We start from the raw sequence: 12,670 nt of genomic DNA, 5'->3' as shown, positions 1-12,670 counted from the left end.
TATAAATAAGTGTCTGAGTAGATGGGAAAAGTAAATAATTCGATTTTTGATCTACTTTTTAACATGTCAGCAACTGTGATGAATTAATATGTCAAAAATCCGCCTCAGTTGCGAAATGTTACTGGTCTTTACAAAGGTTTCAGCTAATCTAGCCTTCTACAGAAGCATAAATAAACTAATACATGCCAGAATAAGGCACGGTCAAACAGAGTTCCAACGCAGCGTCCGAGGCTAACCGACCGCTTTTCACGAAGTGGGGCGGGGGCTGTTCCTCAGTTAAGTAACGTAGCTTGATGTGGTGCCACGGTACTTTAGCTTTTTATGTTTGACTGTGCCTTATTCTGGCATGTATTAGTTTATTTATGCTTCTGAAGAAGGCTAGATTACTCTATCTGAAACATTTCGTAACTTAAGCGAATTTCAGACACATTTATTTACAAAAATACTTTGGATGCTTTAGTAATAATACATAGTTCGATTTCTTTCAGTGACTTTCCGCTTGACTGTCTCTCTCTCTCTCCCTCTCTGTCTCTCTCTCTCTCTCTCTCTCTCTCTCTCTCTCTAAAAATGTGTAAATACGCCATGCATAAACATGTTTCTGTGCTCTACAAGTGGGCGTGTAGATGGAATTTTTTCAGTATGTGCTCTGCAGCTGTGTTTACTAACGGTAGCGGTTCGTCAAACTTCGGCGTAATTATATAAGAGACAGAAGTTGATCATTACAGCCAAACGACTGCAGTCCGAAAGAAGACAGTGGTGAGCAGCTCATTGTCATTGTTCCCCTGGGCTGGCATACTTCGGTCGGGAGCCCCATTTCGCGGAGGGTGAGATGCCTGGCGCATGCTTTTTTCTTTTGTCTACGCCACTTCTCTTCATCTCTACCTAACTACATCTATTTCAACCTTTTTACTGTTTTCCAGCCCTGGTCTCCCTCTGCGATATGTACCTCCCTCCCTTCCTCCATTGCCAGATCAATGAACCGTTGATTCTCAGGATGTTTCCAACCTAACGATCCCTGCCTTTGCTCAGGTTGTTATATAAACTACTTTTTTTCCACCAATTCGATTAAGTACATCCAGACTCCGAAGACAATTCCTCATCAATCTAACCGCGTAATTTTCAGCACTGTTCTGCAGCACCTCTATTATCTTCTCGTCTCTACTATTTATCGTCCACGCTTCACTTTCGTACAAGGCAACGCCCCAGGCAAATACTTTCAGGAAATACTCCTTGACATTCGAGCTTAACAAATTTCTCTTTTCCAGGTATGCTTTTCTTGTTATTGGTAATCTGCATTTTATATCCTCTCAGCTTCGACCATTATCTGTTCCTTGGCTGCACAAGTAGAAAAAGTCATCTCCTACTTAAAACTACCTCACTTCATAATCTAATTCCTTCTGCATGATCATATCGACTACGTTCCATTGTCTTTGTTTTACTTTTGTTGATCTTCATCTTTCAGCCTCTTTTGAAGACGCTATTCATTCCGTTAAATTGTTCTTCCAAGTTCTTTTACCGTCTCTGACAGAATAACATTTTCAGCATATCTCAAAGTTTTTATATCTTCACCACGAACTGTAATTTGCTTATCAAATTTCAAATAGTGTGGTCCAGTCGACATTCTCAAAAATTGTCCCTAATTTTTCTTCAACTTGCCTTCTAAACTATGTCGTAGGATCAGAATAGCCTCGTGGTGTAGTGGCTAGCGTTGCTGTACCTTCAGTATAGGTTCCCGGGTTCGATTCCCAACCACGCAGGAGATTTTTTCTTATCTGCCCGAGGAGATGGTATTAGCTTCGTCATCATCAGTCGGGAAAATCGCTAGGCTGGTCAGTGAAAACGTTGGGAATTTGTAAGGGCCCTGCGCCTCACAAACCAGGTACCATCATCATTATTCGAGTTCGGTCTCCACTAATTTTTCCGTACTGCTACAGATAATTCGTGTCACTATTTTGCAAACATGGCTATTAAACCTGGTAGTTCGGTAATACTCACACGTTTCGACACCTGCCGTACTTGGATTTCAAGCTATTGGATTATTTGAAGTGTGAGGCAATCTCTGCCGCCTCCCACATCTTTCACGAGAAGTGGAACAGTTCTGTCATCGCTAGGTATCCCAGTGACGTCAGTAATTCTTAGGAATGTCGAATACTACAGGGCCTCGTTTCTGTTCAACGTTTTCTTCAACCTTGTATACAATCATCCCATTTTTCACCTTTCCCTTCTTTGCTAAGTGTTGGCTAGACATGTGAGCTCTTGCTATTCATACAGCTGATCTCTTCTCTCTAAAAACCTCTTTAAATTTCCTAAAGCGGTATCGACCTCTCCCGTGCTTTTGCGTAATGTCTGTAGAAGGACATTCATTTTTTATAGCCTGTAATCCTTTTAGCTTACGTCATTTGCTTAATTTACATATTTTCTCCTTTCGCCAATTAAGTCCAACATCTCGTGTTTTCCAAGGATTTCTACTAGGCTTTATGCCTTTGCTTATTCGAGCTTCTGCTGCCTTCTCTATTGCGTCTCCCAAAGCCACTCAGTCAACTCCTATTTTTTTTCTTTACTACTTTTTCGTCAGTCGCCTAAATGCTCCCAACGAAACCCTCAACAACTTCTGGTTGTTCCAGTTTCTCCTTGTTCGATCTCCTTAATTTCCTAGCTTTCTGCAGTTTCTTCAGTTTCAGTCGGCAGTTGATGACTAACAAATTATGGCCAGGGCGCACATCTAGCCCTGGCAATATTTTGCAGTTCAAGATCTGGTTTCGAAATTGCCGTCTTATCAAGATATGATTTATTGTTATTTAAAACCCACATCAACAAATGAACGCATCTCATGTGGAGCTATAACACCTGAATTTGCTTTAGCATAGGCTACATGTCACAGAATTTACGAAGAAAAAGCAGGTCCGTGACTAGCAGACGAATGCCGTATTACGAGGTAAGACTTGGGTTTTATTGCGAGCAGTTGTCAACCGGAATAGGTCCAAAGGAGTCGCAAGTACAACTGCATATTAAAACACGATATCTCATAGTTTTTTTACCGATGAGAGAAAACATTGTGACAACCTGCTTAATAACTTGTTTGTCCGCATCCAGAACGAAATACGTCATTGATTCCGCGTATCAGGGATCCGACAGTTTGGTAATAAACTGGTGGAGGTATGTGGCATTAGATGTCTACGCACAGGTCATGTAATTCGCGTAATTAACGGGCCGCTGATTTGCGTACTTGGTGGTGCCGTCCACAGCGACTCAGATGTGTTCCGTAGGATTCATATCAGGCGAATTTGGTTGCCGAGGCATCAACGTGAGTTCACTATAATGCTCCTCAAACCGCTGTAGCGCGGTTCTCGCTCCGGGACAGAGACAAATATGCTGCTGAAAGGTGACATAGCCGTAGGGGACGGTGGTTCGCAGATGACAGCGAGTCTTCGATTGCTACCACAGTTTCCACGCAAGCGCAGGAGAATGTCTCCCATAACATAATACTGCTCCCACCACCCTTCGTCCGTGACGCGTTGCTCGTTTCGAGCCGCCGTTCACCTCGATGAGGAGGTTTATAGAGACGACCAGCGACCTGTGTGATTCACCCGGAGAGCCGATACATTTGCATTGATCGACGGTCGAATCCCGATGGTCCCGTGACCACTACAATGTAATTGAGTCAACATGTGAAAACGTAGGGGTGGTCTGCTGTGGAGCTCCGTGTTCAACAATGTGCGATAAACAGTGTGCTCCGAAATATTGTGCGTGCTCCAGCATTGTGATCTTTCGACAGAGGATAGTAATATACTTGCCACTATCGCTTTAAACTTTCATACTCAGATGTTTACGTTCCAAAGACTCGTAACGGCTCATTTGAGTTGCCGATGTACTCGTAGTACAAACAATCAAAACGCAATTTCTTTTAAATACGCACACGACACATCATGAGTTGTTTTACGGTGCTCTGTGTTACAGACAAATTTCCAGCAGAGTGGTAATGGAATGATTTAAAACTACAACACAGTTAAGGGATATATTGAAATAAATGAATCTTTCTGGACAGAGTTAAATTTTATTTTGTAACCTCACTGGCTCACCTAAAAAATTATCCTCATTACAATTCAGATTAATGTACGTGTAACTAAAATCCACGTGATGATGGCAACATGCTGCCGAAATGCTTCGCGGTGCTGAATATTAGTATAGACTTAGTGAAGCAGTAAAAATTATTTCGTAAGTTTATAACACCGTCACTAACCTCAACTATCCTATCATTTTCTTCTAGGCAGACACTGCAGCCACGATAAATTTGAAGAATGGCGTTATTCCACCAACCTGATGGAATAGTCTTTCTTCAACCACTTTCTTAGAATATGTACAAAATTAAGGACTTATGAGATTTTTAGTTGGCTTTGTTAATTGATTTTTCGGCCTGCACAAATACGCTGTACAAATTTTATAACTACTTGAGTAGGCACGAAATTTATTTCTCTTAGAATGAACGATTATCACTCCAAGGACTTAAAAAAACTTTTTACATTTTTATCTATTTTCCTCAGGGGAAAGTAATTTTAATTGTGTTAAATATAGCAGTCATGTCTATAGTTTTTGCTTGTTTGTTGTTACAGGCACATTTATGCTGAGAGGTGCTTACAGCCTGGAGTATTAACCTGGAGTATTCACCCGTCATTTTCATCATGTAGCAGTACTGACTTCAAGGAAGTGGTGAGTTTCTACCAGATCCTTTCTACAAAAGTCACGAGTGAGTTGATCCTCAGTGACCTTAGCATGCTCATGATGAGATTCTGATTTTTAGGAAATCAGCCTTCAGCTCAAAGGACGGTTTAGACGCTATGTGTACACGAGTGAGAGGTACTTTCTCCATCTTCTCGTACTACGTGGAAGATGAACACCCGTGCCTTCCTTCGAACTGATAACGGCCTCACGGAACCAGTAGTGCGGAGTTCCTTCCATTTAAAGCGACCTCCTGGTATTTCTCTCAAAAAGAAAGTGTTTCCGTAGGTTAAAGACACAGTTTCAAAGAAATACTAGGACTGAGAGAAGAAAAATAAGAAAAGGACTTTAAATAATCTAATCTCCAAAGAAATGCTTTGAACTTTATTGTAGTTGGAAATAAATTTCAATATTTTCGTATATGGTGCTTTTATACCCCACAGTACATTGTTTCAGGACACTATATTAATCGTAATATACTATTCACTCATTCCGGACTTGATAGGCTGCGTTAGCATTCTCTTAATCACGTTTGTTTACTGACTAAGAATGAGCGACTTGCTGTGGGAAGATATATAAACGTGTCTCCAATATTTTAATAGTTTATTTTTTATGTTTATTGAATCATAATCTATACGCATGACATTGTCAATTGGAAAACTAAATTCATTATTCGCCTTAATGCAGTGTCTGTTTTAACTTTATGAAACAGAGACATTTGTCACTTGATAGCAGTAAATATATAGTCGCAGTCAGGGCATTATTTTTCACTATAGAGCAATACATCCTACAATTATTTCGTATTACGCTGATATGATGATCGAGCGTTTGGTATTTCGAAAGTTTTTGATCTGTGCATATTTGTCTGTTTTTATTATCTGGAGTGTAGTCTTCCATAGAGGTCGAACAGGGACGATGCATGCTACAGACAGGAAGAGAACAGCAACTTTTTAACACTGGAGCTAGAAAAGAATGACGAAGTGTAGGAACGTAAAGTTCAAAAATGGTTCAAATGGCTCTGAGCACTATGGGACTTAACTTCTGAGGTCATCAGTCCCCTAGAACTTAGAACTACTTAAACCTAACTAACCTAAGGACATCACACACATCCATGCCCGAGGCAGGATTCAAACCTGCGACCGTAGCGGTGGCGCGGTTCCAGACTGTAGCGCCTAGAACCGCTCGGCCACCCAGGCCGGCGGAACGTAAAGTGAGTAACTGATAACGAAGTACAGAATTTAATAGGGGAGAAAAGAGCTGTATGGCAGAAGTTGGTTTATAGTTGGAAAAGATTCATAGTCTATATCCTAAGGCACTATGGAATAATTTTGGTAATGGAGGGAAGGATGTGTGTGTGTGTGTGTGTGTGTGTGTGTGTGTGTGTGTATCTTAGGGGTGACATGGGGGGGGGTGGATGGAAGGATAGTACTATAGCAAAGGGAGACCAAGGTTTCACCAGAGTAAGCACTTTCGTGTGGATTTAGGTTGCAGTAGTTATGTAGAGATGAAGAGATTCGCACGGCATAGCCTGGCGTTGAGACCTGCATTTTGTCAGTCCTCCTAGATAATGACACACAGAAAAATCTTCACGTATGAACCTTGTAGGTAAGAAACGTAAGCCTTTATGAGAATTGTAAAAAACGATTAGTTACTTAATAATACAATTGATAATGTAGCACAAACAGGAAGAAGGTATAGCATCCTTCCGTCGAACAGGTCGTTAGAGATGGAGCACAAACTTGCAATAGGGAAATGACGGGGAAGGAAATCAGCCCAACCCTTTTCAGAGGAAATGACCAGTGTTTGGCTTCAGCGATTCACGGAAATCACTGAAAACGTGTATCGGATATCACAGGGCTTCGAACCATTTTCCTTCCGAATGTGATTTTGGCAAGCTAACTATGTGGTATCTCGCCTTCAATGATCAAACTATTCTCGTTTTGTTCCATCCTCAAAAGTCTCGGAACAGCGATGTTTTTCTCGGTCGTCCTACCTTCCTACTTCCATGTCCTGGTTTGTAGTTCAGCCACGGGATCGGCATGTAGTTTCACATTTGGCATGATTCGTGGTAGGGGTAGCCGGATACCGTTCCTGACGTCACCATTTAGGCACTCCCGCCCCACAACCGCTGGTCGTAACTTGTGTACCCCAAATCTGCACGGGCTGTGCATTATGAACAGGTGCTCGATAGTTTTGAAAGATGCAATCGCCATCTTCGAATTGCTCTTCAACTGTGGGAAGAAAGAAGGTGCTTAAAAAATCAGTGTAGGCCTATGCTCTGATAGTGCGGCGCAAAACAACAAGGGGTGCAAGCCCCCTCGATGAAAAACACAACCACACCATAACACCACCGTCTCTGAATTTTACTATTGGTACTACACGCGCTGGCAGATAACGTTCACCAGGCATTCGCCATACCTACACCCTGCCATCGGATCACCACATTGTGTACCGTGATTCGTCACTCCACACAACATTTTTCCACTGTTCAATCATCCAGTGTTTATGGTTGTTACACCATGCGAGGCGTCGTTTGGCATTTACCGGCGTGGTGTGTGGCTTATGAGCAGCCGCTCGACCATGAAATCCAAGTTTTCTCACTTCCCGCCAAACTGTCATTGTACTTGTAGTGGATCCTGATGTAGCTTGGAATTCCTGTGTGATAGTCTGGATAGGCGTCTGCCTATTACACATTACGACACTCTTCAACTGTCGGCGGTCTCTGTCAGTCAGCAGACGAGGTCGGCCTGTACGCTTTTGTGCTGTACGTGTCCCTTCACGTCTCCGCTTCACTGTCACATCGGAAACAGTGGACCTAGGGATGTTTAGGAGCGTGCAAATCTAGCGTACGAACTTATGACACAAGTGACTCCGAATCACCTGACCACGTTCAAAGTCCGTGAGCTCCTCAGAGCTCCCTGTTCTACTCTCTCACGATGTCTGAGGTCGCTGATATGGAGTACCTGGCAGTAGGTGGCAGCACAATGCACGTAATATGAAAAAAGTATGTTTTTTGGGGTGTACGGACACTTTTGATCCCATAGCATATCAAGAATTGATGGAACAAGAGTGTGTTAATTATACTTTCTTCAGATTCTTCTAGTAAGTCTGAGTCTGGCATCTACATGCAGACAACACTTCCGGATATAAGCATAAATCGGACGCAAGTGCCGTAAGTCAAAGAACCGTAACTGAATAGCTTATTAAACGAACTGTTTTTAGGTCAACATCCCAATCAAAATTGCAAATAAATTTTCTCACAGACTGCTGAAAATATTTTAACCAAATATAACGAAACGCATATGGTGAAACAAATACGCATTTACGGTAGTAAGATAGGCGGATCCAAAATATTATCGCAGATATCGACTCTATTTGTCTCTCTGCTTGCTTCACCTTACATTTGCTCATGTTCAGAGTCAGTTACCATGCTTTGCGCCTGGCACCGATCGCCTAGAAGCCTCTCTGCATTTCGTAATAAGTTCCTAGCGACGTCGCCTCCCTGTACACACTTGCCTCAACAGCGGAGAGCTTTGTACGGCTGCAGGCGTTATATGCTAGGTCATTTCTATATAGTATGTCGTGAACAGCAACAGCCTATTACCCTACACTGAGGTGCGTCGGACTGTAACTTGACCTCTGACGACTACACGTAATTAAGAACACTGTACTACGCTCTATTTGCTAGGAAATCATTACTTGAGTCGTATATCTGTCCGGATATTCCATGTTATTCAGTCTCAGTGTTGCGTAAGAAGTAAGAAAGCAAAGAAGAAATGTGGAAAGAGAATTGAAGTTTACATAGAGGAAACAAAAACTTTACTGTTTGCCGAGGACATCGTAATTTTATCAGAAACCTTTAAGGATTTGGATGATCAGTTGAAGAGAGTATCAGGTGAACAGTAAAAATTAAACTATGTGAATTTGGAGAAATTATATTAAGAAATGAGACGTTGAAACTAGTTGATGAATTTTGTTATTTGGGCAGCGAAGTAATAGACGGTGCAGAAGGAAAGCGGATATAAAGAATAGACTGGCACCACCAAAAAAAAATTAAAAAAAAACTCTTAGCAAAAAAAGATGTATTAGAAATTTAAGTTTCAGCAGACATTTTCTAAAATTTGTTTGGAGTGCAGCACAATGTGGTAGTGAAAAGTGGATGAAAAACAAATCGGACAGACGAAAATATATGATGCTCCAGAAAAATGTTGAATTCTACGTTTCAGTACTTACGCAACGATCAAGACACCGCAGAGGGTGTGCTAGTGTGAGAAGAAAAATCAACTCAGGCTTTAAACTGCAGATCATTACAATAGAACAATGAACGTAGTGCCAGTACTTTGTAAAATTTTAGTTATTCCGTCTTCTTTTCTAAAAATTTCCATCACTATGCTACACGGTAACTCACTTTTATGCAATTTTCTACCGATATTGCGATATAATGTATAGTGAAGTCGGAACTTTTACATAAAAACTATTCTTCAATTATCAGGCATCTTGTCCCCGATTCGATAATATCGAGAGTAAAATTATTGGCAATCATTTACTGTCACAGCAGATATGCGAGCTGTTGGTACTATTCTCTACGAAATGGAGTATCAACACAGGTTGAATTCTTCTGTCAGTACGAATGTCGTGACGGGTATTTTATTCTTAGTAAAAATAGTATTATTTCTTGTTGTCACTACACTGCACTGAACTGATGTGTAATGTTGAAATTTTTTTTGCAGAAGTGGATCAGATCTTCGCAGCTTTCAAGGAACCCAACAACGAGCCGATGGAGCGACCTGAAGAAGTTGCCGACGGTCACCCAGAGGTGGAGAAATCTACAGAGATTGGACAGAATAATGCGAACACCCGTCTGACATGCAGAGGACTATGTTTTGCATCCAAACCAGCTTGAGCGTTCCTGGAGATGTCTCCTACAAATACTGTGTGCCAGTTAGTAGAATTACATACCATTATTCACAAAGACACTGTTTCAGGAGAGATGCATGAGGAGCATAAGGAATCCTCATAGTTCTTATCACTGATCAGAATGACTAGATAAGATACAAATTAGATATTTGTGGAAAGTCTGAAGAACGTTATTTCACTCTAATAACCTTCAAAACAGTCTTGAAAATTTCCAGTGTGTGACAAGGAGAATTGTCATATTGGAAGATTCATATGTTGCAGTGTACCATTTAATCAGCACTTCGAAACAAAATGGTTGGTTACCTTTCCCGTTACGATTCATTTCAAGCTGACCATCAGATCCGCCGTAAACCAGTAAAAATGCTACACAGCATTTACGATGCTACTGTGCTGAAATGATACTCTATGGGCAACACGCTTTCTCTGTGTTCTCCATAGCAAGGACATCTGCGACTGGGGCAGTACACAGGAAAACACGCCGCAGTATATCTCCTGTACTATTACTCAAAGTGACCGAGGGTAGACCACAGCACTCCGGCCTGGTGGTCCCGGGTTCAACCCCAGGTAGGAGCGGGGTTCTTCCTCGTTCCAGGCCCTCCAGGACTGTCCAGGCCCACTCAACTTGCTATCAGGCAGCAGATCCCAGGGGTAAAAGGGGGCTGAGGCGGTGGCCGCACCAACCTCCCACCCTCTCCCTCCTCACCTAGTGTCGCGGCGTATGAAGGACTATGCTCTACCCGCAATGAGGCCTAAAGATCATTCACGAGCCAAGAGCCACAGCCTTTATCGCTCAGACGTCCAGCTCTGTCAATGTCTTGTTTGCGTAATACTGCTTTCGCTAGACTGTAGACACATATTAAGTTCAGAGGTCACTTTCTTACGGTATTAGAGGTAATAGCACTCTAGCAGTTTGTTATACATGACAGAGCACAGCAGATGCAATGTGCCACAAAATTATCATACTATCACGACGCTGGACGCAGTAGCTCTGGATATTCCCATTTCTCAGACATACCAATGTCTCGGGACACACTGATAAGTGTTACATAGTACGTAAGGAACAGGTTATAATTTGTGATTCTTATTGTTTACACTAGAGTATAGAGGGAAAATAAGACAATGTAAGATTATAAGTTGCAGATATTGTTTATACATGGATGTTCATATTATTCTGTCCAATCCCTGTAGATTTTAGCAAGCTATCTATTAATGGTTTATCAATGAAAAATAAACACACAAAACTGCTAAGCTGACTTTTTATCTACCTTTTTCAACACTATGTAATTTCTACGAAACAGCAGAGATCGAGACCTTCAAATGACAAAAGGATTTCTCTGCTGTTAAAATGTATTTCAGCAAAGAGTGAAGAACAAACGTTTTTGCTTCCGTTACGTCGTAAAGAAACTGATTCCTGACGGAAGTCTCACAAGCAATGTATTTCTGCTATGTAACTAATTGTGTGCAGCGCCTGATGGCAGACGATCACCGCCGCACAGTGAAACACATACGGCATTGAAACATGGCCTTTGATTAGCAATGATCACAACTTACTAGTAGCTTTCACTCGTCTTTTAAAACAAAAAAAAGAATATATGTGTCAACATTATCCAATTTAGAAATGGGTCTTGTAATGTGACAACGTGCCATCTAGTGAATACCAGGCATAGTCAAGGCGCAACGGTAGATAAATTGGACGCTTATGCCATCTGTGGGCCAGAATCCAAGGCAAAGCGGAAGTGCTTATGCCTGGTGTCAGCTAAATTAAAGAACGCTATGCGGGAGACAGTGTCTGGCTTGTGCTGCACTCTGACAGCGAAAAACAAAAGAATTAAACTAAATAATATTGGTATGTGTAGTAAAAATATAAATGTAATATTACTTTAATATATGAAAATGACTCTAATTGAATATTGTAATGCTATGGTATGTTTAATTGTAAATAGAGAACTTGGCGTAATGTAAAATAATGTTTAGGTGTCGGGGGAATCCCCGAGAATGAGAAACGTGTACAGGTTGGCGCATAATATTGGCGGTAGAAGTAAGTTTGCGTAGCTCTAAGGCAGAACAAGTGTTAAGTGGCGTAAAAGTGACTGCCGGTGTGTGCTACGGTAACGTTGCTAACAGACCATTTAGAAGTGAGCTGAAAACAGATATGGACTTCGTTTATAATACGGCTACAAGCTAAATGGACACTAAGGCTTGTAAGACGCGGTATTTCGCAACGAACTAGAAGTTATCTTACAAGAGAATCATTATGAACAGTAGTTGTTAAACTGACGCCATTACTAGTACATTTATATTTTGTGAATCAGTTTGTGTAATAGTCAAACCAAGTTCTGTACAGTGTGTAAAGTTTGGAGGCAATAATAATTTTGTGGTTTAAATTGCATTCCCCGAGTGTAGTCAATTATTTAAAGGAAATAGTTCATTATTACCCCATATCCAATGATTTCTATGTGCCGCAACATCAGTCAAAAGTTATGGTGCATGAGTATCGGCGTAGCTATATTACAAGAGAAAATATTCGGAATTAACGCCGAAACTGCCAGCAGACGCCGCTTCATGCAAGGGATGGAAGATGCCAGGTACTGTGCCACCTTAATTACTATCCAGCTTTTCAGTACATTGCCATAGTCAAAAATTACTCGGTTCAGTCCGAGCAACGTGATTCTCAATTAGTGTTTTCAGTAACTATATTGGCAAGCAGATCTATATTGTTCCTTAATTGAGCGTTCAAGGAAATTTCTGCCTGCACAGTAGGCATTGTGCCTTCAGCACAACGCAAGCACAATAACATTAAATTCACTTCAAAAATGGCCCTGAGCACTATGGGACTTAACATCTGTGGTCATCAGCCCAGTAGAACTTAGAACTACTTAAACCTAACTAACCTAAGGACATCACACACATCCATGCCCGAGGCAGGATTCGTACCTGCGACCACAGCGGTCACGCGGTTCCAGACTGAAGCGCCTAGAACCGCACGGCCACACCGGACGGCCATTAAATTCAGTAATTACAATTTGAGTAGTTTACA

The 12,670-nt window shown here is 41.5% G+C and overlaps 1 long non-coding RNA gene across 1 annotated transcript; it reads left to right on the top strand.

The window, feature by feature from the left end:
- Positions 1-727: 727 nt before the first annotated feature.
- On the top strand, positions 728-11,985 carry LOC126199255 (uncharacterized). The gene is made up of 3 exons (XR_007540137.1): positions 728-824; positions 4,611-4,707; positions 9,447-11,985. It is a non-coding gene; the product is annotated as an uncharacterized LOC126199255 (long non-coding RNA).
- The last annotated feature ends 685 nt before the right edge of the window (positions 11,986-12,670 follow it).

This window comes from Schistocerca nitens, chromosome 8 (assembly GCF_023898315.1).
Source record: "Schistocerca nitens isolate TAMUIC-IGC-003100 chromosome 8, iqSchNite1.1, whole genome shotgun sequence".
Classification (NCBI taxonomy): Eukaryota; Metazoa; Arthropoda; class Insecta; order Orthoptera; family Acrididae; genus Schistocerca; species Schistocerca nitens.
This window is presented reverse-complemented; position numbering and strand designations above follow the sequence as displayed.